The sequence below is a fragment of the Panthera onca genome, chromosome B4 (assembly GCF_046562875.1).
Source record: "Panthera onca isolate mPanOnc1 chromosome B4, mPanOnc1 haplotype 2, whole genome shotgun sequence".
NCBI classification, from domain to species: domain Eukaryota; kingdom Metazoa; phylum Chordata; class Mammalia; order Carnivora; family Felidae; genus Panthera; species Panthera onca.
In genome coordinates this window covers 122,420,542-122,431,438 of record NC_138345.1, presented here as the reverse complement: position 1 = coordinate 122,431,438, position 10,897 = coordinate 122,420,542, and the positions used below count along the sequence as shown (strand labels likewise).

The 10,897-nt window shown below is 38.2% G+C and overlaps 1 long non-coding RNA gene across 1 annotated transcript; it reads left to right on the top strand.

Annotated features, from left to right (window-relative positions):
* The first annotated feature begins 3,591 nt into the window (after positions 1–3,591).
* Positions 3,592–7,691, top strand: LOC132695459 (uncharacterized). Its single transcript, XR_009617826.3, has 2 exons — positions 3,592–3,668; positions 7,344–7,691. It is a non-coding gene; the product is annotated as an uncharacterized LOC132695459 (long non-coding RNA).
* The last annotated feature ends 3,206 nt before the right edge of the window (positions 7,692–10,897 follow it).

Genomic DNA, 10,897 nt, shown 5'->3' with positions numbered 1-10,897 from the left:
CATTGTGTCTTATGAATTTTATATTAGTGAAATTGCTGCCTGCCCTTCCTGAAGAATTTTTTGTTGTTGTTATATGTCTGTATGCAGCATGGTGTTAGTGTCACACATACAATGAAGATGGTCCACTAAGGCAGTGCTATTCGAAGTGTGCCTACAGAGGTACAATCTGAAATTGTCTGTTCCTGGTTAGTGGTAAGTATTGTTAGTGCAAAATCAGAGAAGATAAACACTGCCAGTTTCTGTACTTGTCTCATTGCTGACTGTTTTCAAGAAGTGCGAAGATGGCTCGCTGGTTTGAACCACACTTTGAGTAGTATTTCTCTAGATACTGCAGAGTAACAAGATAGAAGGCATCTCTTAGAGCTGCTGTCCCATGCTTGACCATCCTGCCTCTAGACCCTTATAAGAAAGGAGAATTAACTTCTATCTTCTTTGAAACACTGTATTATGGGTTATCTTTTTTAATAGCAGCTTTATCTATATTTTAATACAGTGCAAGAGATCATTTTCAGAAATAGGTTCTTCCTTTGAATCTTCCAATACTTGTCCCTTTCTCTTATTCTACAATATTTTTTCGTAAGTTCCATATGGTTCTTTCCATTGTTTTCCATCTTATTCATTCTTAAACATAGAAAAGTGCTTTCAGATAGAGTTTGTCCACAAACAGTATGTGGATTGCATTGGACTTATATTCTGTCATATGATGGAAAAATCTCCTTTACAGCGGTACAGCTGTGGGTTGCTGGTGCTTGTGGTGGTGGTGGTGTGGTAAGGACAGGTAAGGTTAGGTGGGTGTACTTCATTCCACTTCAATCCTCAGGTTCTACCACAATTTCATTTAATGCCCTCCTTTCTCTACACTCATCACCTTGTTCTCTGATAGTGTGATCTCATAGTATTTATTTAGAACTCAATTTCCATTATCCACTGTTATTAGAGTTCTTTATTTCAGCATATGCCTCCTCTACACACACACACACACACACACACACACACACAGGCTTTCCATTTTACCAGGAAGTGTGTGACCCTATTAGGATTGAGCTAGAGGTGAAGAACATGGAAGGGAGATGAAGTTTAAAGGTTACTGGCACCAAATCAAAGGTCAATGGGGGAGGGGGTGTCTTAGTTGTTTGTCTGGTTTTTTTTCTATCATCTTCACAATAGGACCTAGTGAGTGACTGAATATTAAGGATAAGGGAAATGAAATATTTCAAGATAGTTCACAAGTTTCTAGTTTGAATGACTGGGAAGATGGAGAAGGTGGTATTTATTGAAGGAAGGGCAGATATGGCTAGAAAGAGAATGATTTGGGTTACCTATGAAATACTGTCATAACATCCCAGTGGAAATTTCTAGTAGGAAGATGTTTGCATACTTTGGGGCTATGGACTGAGCATTAGATTTCAAAATCATTGGCATATGGGTAATAAGAGAAACCATAAACATGACCACCCTGAGTAGAGTGAGAGAGAAAAATGCTCAGGAATAACCCTAAAGGAAATCATAAAATGGTTAAGTATGTAGCTAAAGAGACATGGAAACTATCAGGAGAATATAGTCATGAAAGCCAAGGAAGGAAAATGCTTCCGGAGAGAGGGGATAGCCCACAGGGACAAATGCCATTGAGAGGTTAAGCCAAATAAATATTAAAAATCAACCCTCTTGATTCCGGAATTAGGTTGACTACAAGTCTAAATTTTCAATGTTCTTGTGACTCGTTTCTAAATCCTTTAATTTATATGTATTTTTGTGGGAAATCAGAAATTCTGCAGTAGAAGCTGTTCTCCTGCTGACTTTCAAAACAGAAGTCTACACTAGTACTGGGTTTTTCGTTTTGTTTTGTTTTTTTTCGTATTCTTGTAATCCTGCTTTTTTGGTCAAGGACCATTTGGTTGCAAATAATAGTATCCCATTCAAATTAGGGTAAGCCAAAAGTGGAATGTTTTTAAAATAATACAAGTGTAATTCATAGAACCCAAAGTCAGGAAGTCTTGTGAGGCCTCATGGGAGACTGGAATGAGGAACTGGAAAGTTGTCAGGGACCAAGATAGCTACTTTCTCTCTGTGTCTATCTCTCTCCAGACTCTGTGGTCTCTTGTCTCTGCTTTTCTTTGTTCATCTTCTTACTTCATTCCTCTCTGCAGTTCAGATCTCTATTTCTCCAAGGACAGAAAAGGAAATGGCCCCCAAAGTAGTTCTACCTTTTTTCTTCAGCACAATCCAAGCCTGCATAGCACTCCTGGGTCTCTATTCTGACTTTCTAGAAGGAAAGAATTGACTGGCCAAGTTTGGATCATGTGCCCATTCCTCATCCAATCAACTGTGAGCAAGGCAAACCATGTGCCCTTTCCCCAGTGGGAGTAGAAGCACAGGCTCAGAAAGAGGAGTAAGGAGGTCAGGTAACTAAATTGGTTGCTGTGTCTTCCTTATGTCACCTAGTTCTCGTTTTGCTCAACATATTGTCTTCACATTTCATCTTTCTGTATTTTCATTCCAGAATGTTCTCTTCTCATTGTTCTCTGCTCTTATCTTTAAAAAGCACGTATCTATTTGAATCTTATTATTAAAAAAATTCTGGTTCCCATTAAAAAATAGTTTTTAAAGATAATGATCTTCATTTTCTAATCCAACACAAAGAAATGTGTTCCTTTTTTCTGCCATAAATTTTCATAGGCCTAGAGGAATCCTCTTTTACAGAGTGTATTTTCATACTCCTCAGAGGTTTCTCTTTGCTTCTCCTGAAAGTAGGAGAGACCTATATAATTGATGTTTGCTAATAATAGGGTATGTGACTTGCACTTTCCCCACTCACAAAGGTTTGGAAAAGTCCCCCTATTACATTGGGGCAGGGTGGAAGAGGGGCACAAACTGATGTGAACAAGTTCTTGCCCAATCCACCAGGCCATCTTCTGCTGTTGCTCTAATGGACTGAGAGGTGAAGTCCTCCACCCTGGTATCCTTATCCTCTACACTAAAAAAGGGCTGAAAAATCCACAGCCCCCTGCATGTACTCTATTATAAGTTCCAGAAAATTGCAATCCTCAAGATATTTTATCTTTAGTCTGTCGCAGCTTCACACAGAGCATATAGTGAATGTTCAACAAAAGTTTGATTTTATTTCTTTCTAAAATGAAAATATGTCATTTACCTGCCTGCCTATAGTCTTTGGTGTGTCATTAAATGCAGAGAGAATTTAAGTTTCTCATTTTGATTCTAAGTCCTTAATAAATTGGCCCGTACTTCCCCCACTCTTAGGAGAGAAGCTCTAACTACATTTTCATAGGCATCTTAATGGGTCATTATCAACTACTTTCATTTCCACTATATATGATTCATTCTCACTCTTCCACGTCTGTTTTACTTGCATCATTTCCTCTATCTCAAATCTTTCTCCCTCCTCTCTGCATGGTAAACTTTCACGGATCCTTCCAGACTCAGGTCCATCATAACCTCTAACACCTGGGACAAATGTCAGAGTTAGACTCCCATCCTCTCTTCCCCCACAGCACCTACATCTATGCATCTATTAATGTACCCAATGCACCTTTGCAGAATCATTTTTTAATTTCTTTACTTTTCTGTCTCCTAAGTAGACTGGGAGCTATTTGGAAACAAGGACCAAGTATTTTTTAACTTCTGGATATCTATCTTCTACTTTGAACCAGGTAAGAACTCCATAAATGTTTGATGAACAAATCAATTAGTGTCTAGATATTAAGCTTGAAGATACAAAACCAAAAATACCTAGGTTGGTAAAACAACCCAGTCATTAGTTAAATATTAATCAATTGACTAGCCAATTGTTTCGTGTTACATGGTTAACTAACTTTCAAGAAGCTTGAGCAGTTAGTTATAGAGCCTCTTAATCCTAATTCACAGTAACACACCAGCCAGCTGTTAATTATGTACTCGGAGACAGGGAGGTAAATAAAATTCGTATTTATTGGGAAAGCTCTTCAACTTTCCCTTTGTCACATGAACTAAAACAAAGTGAACTTTGCTAGTAGAGCACAAGGGAAACACTAATACCCTCTTCATGTGTATATTTTGAAGCTTACAGTGTGCTCTTGTCTCTCATGTAATCCTTAAAGCAATCCTGTGAGTTCGAGTATCGTAAGTTTACTTTACAAGTGTGACACTTTTAAGGTTCAAGAGATAAAATGACATACCTAAAAATCACTGTGCCAAAAGCGCTCAAATTTAAGTCGACTCCTGTGTTTATATCAGGTGTTCGTTTCATTTAATCAGTTAACAGAGAAACCCAAACAACAAGTACATTTAATAACTTGGTTCTGAGACAGCAACAAAATCAATAACAATTTATTTGCTTTACAATATATATGATATTCAGAAGCTTTCATATAATTTTGTTGGCTACATAAAACAGCCCTGCAGAGTAGATTGGACAAATACTCTAATGCCTGTTTAGGCGATGAGAAATCTGAGGTACAATGAGACTAGATGACTTTTCCAGGTTATTCAAAGTTAGTCAGTGACAGACCTAATTCCTGATTGATTGTTCTATCCACTCCCCTTGTAAACCAATATCTTGATATATTTGAAAGGCTCAACAGTTACTAGAGAGTTAGCCCACTCTGGCGAAATCAGGAAAGATAAATGCAAATAATTAGCTCACGGGAAAGTGGCAGTAATGCCCTATGATGCAGTCCCTTTTGTACTGATTCTTCAGGGAAGTATCCAAAATGGATCTGTTATACCCCTGGTTATGCTGATGTGTGTGGGGTTCATTTCTACTTGAATGAAGTCCTATACCATTAGTCTAGGGTAAATTTAAATGGTTCGTATTTTAGGGAATGCATTTTGAATTGTGTGAATTCATACATTTCCCTCAATTGAATTTTAAACCTTTCTTCTCTTCTACCTGAGCCCATGTACTCTCCCAATTTACATGTTCACTTCTATGATTATACACACAAACCATAAGCGAATATACACATGACTGCATAATCACCTCTTGTACACACAAACTTTATTTGCACAGACACACACACACACACACACCTTTTGATTATACTCCCCTTCCCCAATAGGAAGATCGTTATGGACACAGAAGACATACACATATCTCTTTGGATAACATCTCCTGTTCATATCCTACCCCCCACCCCTGTAACTAAACCTACACATACACAGGTACTCACACACAAATGCCAGGTTTCACAATGTTCAAGAATCATGTCAACTTTGAGGCCCTAAATGTGTCTGGCAAGTTCTTTGGACTTCACCCTAGTGACTGAAATTACTGCTTGGGCAAGAGAAGAGGGAAGAATTGCAAAGTAGGGAGAAGAGGGCAGTATAATCAGAAGGTAAGTTGGGAGACTTCCCTATCCATAAAGCCAAAGGCCAGAAAACAGTCCCAATTGAGGGCACCTATCTACAATTATTTCCCTGACTTAAATGTCACAATGCTTTAGAAAATTACCCCAATGAGCTTAATCTGGACATCCTTGAAATCTTCTTTCACCTCCAAGAAAAAGTCCACATACAGTAGAGGAAAGACAACGGAGTCCTGGAGACAGAGACCTCAGTTTGAAACCCACGTCTACCTTGTAAACTCTCTGAGCTTCAGTTTTATCATGTGTAAAAGGAGATGATAATACTCACCACTTAAGTGTTGTAGTGAGAATTAAGTGATATGTATAGTATATAGATACTTTACATATAAATATATGTAAAGTACCCATCATAGTCAATTAATGACGGGTTAAATGCTGTGTTATACTCTACATACATGAGATGTTACACAAAGCCAAGTTCTCTGGGGGTAGATGTGGGGTGCTTTTACAAAAAAATGGCATTTCAGCTGAATTTCTCATTGCAACACTAACAAAATTGGTAAGGAAAAACAAAATTTGGATTCTTCATAAAAATTAGGCAAGTATTTAGGAATTCTTTGCATGAGGCTTTGCATGAGGCTTTGATTTCCAAATAGCTAGATTCTTGCTTTGCAGGGAAAAGTTCAACTTTCTGCCCATATTTCCCGGCAAAGGTGGCAAGTGGGAATCAAGAATCTCAAGATGTGAGCTTTTTTCTAAAAAAAATAGTGACCTTTAGTCAGGTGAGGGTGTAAAGAGTATTCACAAGTCAAACTTGAGATCTAGCTAGCCAGTGTGGCTATAACCTTAGAATACATGTCCACAATAGTTTCTACATTGTTTGTAGAAAAATAAGAAAAAGGTGTCTCAAAGATTAATTGATAACTTGAACGACCCATACATCAAACCACAGAGTTAGGTCTCTGTGACAGAGTGGGAAATAAGTTGGACTGGGAGTGAGATCCTTGGGAAACATCTAAAAGCCTTAGTTTCCCATTTATAAAATAGGGTTAATATTAGTGCTCATCTAGTGTCTTCTTATAAGGATTAAATGAGATATTGCATGTCAAGTGCTTAGAAAAAGGCTTTAAACAAGCGGTAATGGTAGTTATTATTTTTACCTACCTCATAAGTTTATTGTAACAGTGAAACAAATGCACTGTAAAATATTATTTTTAGTTTTTTAAAGCACATTTAATATCAACTAAATGTATTTTGAGTAGGGGGAGGGGTTCTTAACTCAAATGTTCACTTTTAGCCAAAGTGGGTTTCTATAACATTTTATTTTCATTAATTAATTTTTTCCATCTAAAAGATCAGAATGTGGGGCATGCTCCTTCTACTTTCTACTCCCTTCCCGTCATATCACCCAGCTCTACTGGGCTTCATTAAAGAGAACACTCCCACCTAGCCCCCACAAAATGTCAAAATGAAACATGATTTTACCCAGAAACTGCTTACCAGTGATATTTGCAAAACATTTGTGCTCATCTGTCAGGCTTCTTGGCCAAACATGGCCATCCTACAAAGCTGTAATAAAACATGAAATAAACCTTTCCATAAAACATTTAATAAAGCTGTAAAAGTTAAATAGTTCATAATAAGCCACCATAAAAAAGCATGTAGCCCAGTTCTTGATCATTAACTTTCATTAGGGCTTGGAAGAAAACCCAGGCCATTCTTCTAAATTGCCCAGCTTACAGTGTGGAATTGAATCAAGGGTATTGTTCCCGGGATCCTCTCCACTTTGAAGCCAAAGGGATTTCACAGTTGTTTCACTGAATCGAATCTAAGATGATCAGATTCTTCTCACTGAGGTAAAATTAATTTGCAAAGAGACTTATTGAATTTCTTGGAATTCCTGCGTTAGATTTGAGAAGAGTGGGGATTTTTTTTTTTTTTTTTGCTTATTTCTCTAAGTGTGATGTTAAGCAATAAGTGGATGTTGTTTTTGGCTGCTCAGCATTCAGTTCTCTTTCCTAACAGTGCCCTATTTCCTTTCAGAGAGATTCCATTAAATGGATTGTTGGAGGTTTGGGGTATCCCAAAAAACAGGCCCTGCCTTTCTCTAGGACAAGAATGAAGCATGTGATGGAGCCATACTAATCAAACTTAGTCTCCCAGGACTGGAGTGAATCTTCTCAGAGTGACAACACAGGAGGGATGGAGGAAGGAAATAAACAGTTGGTGCTCACTGGTTGTCTCATTCCATAGTGGCAACTTGATTGGTTTGTTCAATAGTTCCTGCTCCCAACCTCACAGTTTTGCTCAGATTTCTGTACTCATCAGGGTTCAATCCTCTGGCCCCCTCTTTGATTTTGTAAGTACTCAATAAATTCCGTTTCAGCTCAAGTTTTCCAGAGTTGTTCACCACTGCTTATGCTAAAGCATCTTAATTGCTACAGAGTGTCAAGTAATAATTATCATTGATTCCTATTTATTTTCAAAGCCAGAAACACAAGGTACAGGGAAAGCTGCTAAAAGGAAGAATTATGCAATAATAATTTGTCTACCTCACCATTCTCTTCATCCAAAAAAAAAAAATCTATCAAAGGTTTGTCTATTACAAATTACATCAAAAAGAAATTAAATCAAATGACTGTCAAAACTACAGGAAAATACAAAAGGAAAAGCATAAAACTCATATCAAAAAATTCAATTGAGGAAGTATAGACCAGAAATTTCTATTCCACACAAAATGATTTTAAATCCCCTAATAGCTGAGAACTTCATATAAATATTTGCCTAATGGCCTGAAAGGCACCAAGAAGAAATGAAATCCCTGTGAGTTGAAACCTTATAGATTACAGTTGGTGGCTCCAAATTGTTTGAGGTTAAGAGGATTTATGATTTATAAAAGACTAGTATTGTTAGCCCTTGCATAAAACAGCTACATCTCACAGGCTCATTTTTACCAGGAGCAGCTCCTTGGAGCCAAAATGATATACAAAATGGAACACTAGCTTCTATATTTTGTTCAAATCCCTTCGTCTTTCAGGCCAAGTTAATTTAAGTGAAAAAAAACTCAGAAACTTGGGAAGTAAATTGGCATTTAATACAGTTCCATCAGATCCTTTTTTTTTTCCCCTGAAGTCTTACTCACTGAAGAAATCTTAATTAAGAAGAAGGAAAGGAATTGGTCGAAATGCATATATGATGTATTAAATATCTGACAGACCATTTGCACACTGACCTCACTGGTGAGCCAGAATACAGCACAAGCCTGTAACTAGGCTCAAGGGCAGCTTGAACCCATCACCACCGAATAATGGCTGCTGTCTTTTTAAAACTCTCCGAGGTTCACATTGTAGATTTCCTTCCAGTTTCCAGTGGTATGAGAGACACCGCCAGTATAAATCTTGTTGTCACAAAAGAACAAGTTATAGTATATATTCAACCACACACACAAAAAAACTTTCAAATAACATTAAGTTAAACCCACAAAACCAAGGAGAGTCAGAAGCAAAGCTGAAACTCTGTCCTTAAGTCACCCCCATTGTGTTTAGATCTTGAAGAATACCAAACTCATCCTGGGGTATTACCAGGGCTGTGTCTACACAATATTAAGACAATAAGTCAAATTGGTTAAGAAAAAAAAATTTCAGCAGCAGCAAAGCAAAAGAAAAGAAAAGAAGAAAAATCTCGTAGTTCAAGTCTGGTTGACAAAAGAAATACAAACGAGTCTCCTTTTGTGAATTTTCATTTCAGTGTGTGGACTTAAATAAACACCCTGTCTGACCCCCACAGACCAAATGCTGAAAGAAAGGGAAGATGAAGCTTGGTGCAACTTGGAAGTTTCTGCCCTAGAATCATGGGTTCTAAGCAAAGGTTTTTATGAAACAGTGTTGCTATTATTTGGCTTAACAGTGTATTATCTTCTCTTAATACTTTTATGAATCAAATCTTCAATTTTTAAGTGGACACTTGACCTCAATAGTCAGGAGGCCTGGCTATCCCTGGGAATCCATTTTGAAGAACTAAAAGAATTGGCAAATCTGAGACATGAATGCTGTTTGTGAGGCAGAAAAGCCTGGTGGTCATAAGGACCTCAGTTTTCATGCTGATCCAGCAGTCACTTGCCAGCTGTGTGACTTGGGCCAGGAGCTCACCTCTCTGAGTGGTGGATGTTTCATCTATTAAATGAATAAAGTAGCACCCACCTTACAGGGTTTCCATGGGACTAACTGAGATATTTGTGAAGCCTTTAACATGGTGTCTGGAGCATGGTTAACCTTTCTTAAATGGTACCTACATCTGTGAGCATCAAACATTTCCAAAGAGAAAAAATAAGACAAGACCTCTTTAAGATCAAGATTGTAGGATGTTGAAGGTTTCTAGATGCAGAAAGAATTTGCTTTCATTACATGGAAAGTAGCTTTCACATAGGGAAAAGTCTACAGAAGTGAATCATTCATTCCACAAATATGCCAACTATGTGCCAGCCATTGGGAAATTCAAAGATGAACAAGATAGAAATGGTCCCTGCCCTCCAGAAAATAACAGTCTAGACGACACGCACACATAGAAACAGGCAATTACAGCAAGGGTCCCATCTCTTACATAGTGTCCTGGTGCCCCCCCCCCCCCAACATCCCCACCAGAAACCACACCAGGTCCCCTCTCTGTCTCACACTCCACTTCCTGTCAATCCAGACAGAAGACATGAAATCCTTGACCTGGGTCTTCCTGGGCCATAGGAGCTTCATAAGATGAGCAAATGGCTTCTCACTAATGACTGAACCTTAGAACTTGACCTGTCCTAGGCTACTGTTAGAAACTGAATTGTGTCTCCTCAAATTTCATATGTTGAACTCCTAACCCGCAGTACCTCAGACTGTGACTGTATTTAATGATAGGAGCCTTTAGAGGAGTGATTAAGTTAAAGTGAGGCCATTTTAGGGTAGGCCCTAATCCAATCTCACTGGTATCCTTATGAGAGGAATTTTGGACCCATAAAAGAGACACCATGGACACACATGCACAAAACATCATGTGAGGACACAGTGAATAGGTGGCTGTCTTCAAGCCTAGGCCTCCGGAGAAACCAAAAGAGCCAACACCTTGATCTTGGACTTCTAGCCTCCAGAATTGTAAGAAAACAAATTTCTGCTTAAGCCACCCAGTCTGTGCTATTTTGTTATGGCAGCCCCAGAAAACGAATTCTGTTGCTTTCCTAGGTGAATGTAAGATAAAAGAGGAGCCTTTGTGCCCAAGAGGATACAGAAGTGTATTGGGTGAATGACAGAGGGTGTGCATTCTACTTTTAGAAGGATATGATGCTCAACAAAATCGACCATATCTCCAGAAAGGCCTTTTTGATAAGGGCATTGTCAAACATCACTTTTACCCACCCAAGCACCTACTCACATATAATTTCCAGCAATATGTTCAATGGGACCTTTTCCCAATCAAATAAGCCCACCCAGGGGACTGCCACAGAATAATGCCAGGCACATAATAATGGTTGATGTTTTATTGAACAAATACTACATAGCAGCCACTGTTCTAAGCATTTTACACGTATTAACAGATTTAATCTTCACCACAACTTATGCATT